The sequence below is a fragment of the Sinocyclocheilus anshuiensis genome, unplaced genomic scaffold, assembly GCF_001515605.1.
Source record: "Sinocyclocheilus anshuiensis isolate Anshui unplaced genomic scaffold, SAMN03320099.WGS_v1.1 scaffold478, whole genome shotgun sequence".
In the NCBI taxonomy this organism is placed as follows: Eukaryota; Metazoa; Chordata; class Actinopteri; order Cypriniformes; family Cyprinidae; genus Sinocyclocheilus; species Sinocyclocheilus anshuiensis.
Genome location: NW_015542376.1, coordinates 2019013 through 2019466, shown reverse-complemented (window position 1 = coordinate 2019466; position 454 = coordinate 2019013).

Here is a 454-nt window from a genome sequence, read left to right as displayed (position 1 = left end):
AGGAGAACGATCACATGAGCTCTACCGTCTTCTTTCCTATTGGCTGTCGCTCCCGAAAGTCGCTCTTCATTTGCATAAAGTTGAAGGATTCTGAACTTTGTCACGTCGCTGGACACGCCCCATCCGGTCGCCAATGGCCGCTGTCGCTGGTGTCGCCGGAAATCGCCAGCTCTCCATTGAAATGAATGGGATTGTGTCGCTTTGCTGTTGCGTGTTGCTTGTAGTGTGAACGGGGCTTTACTCGCAATGTAGAGGGTTGCTACATGGAATTCGTTATTTATTAAAAACAGAATCCCTAGATTGTGACATCACATCCTGTTGCCGATAAAACACTGCAGTGTCTGTAGTAACTTCACCTGTGTGACAGTTAAAAAGTCAACTTGAATTAGTAAAGCCATTGTTCTCACCTGTTAAAATGGACTGGTCCACCCTCAGGGTCGTTGACTTGATTGAA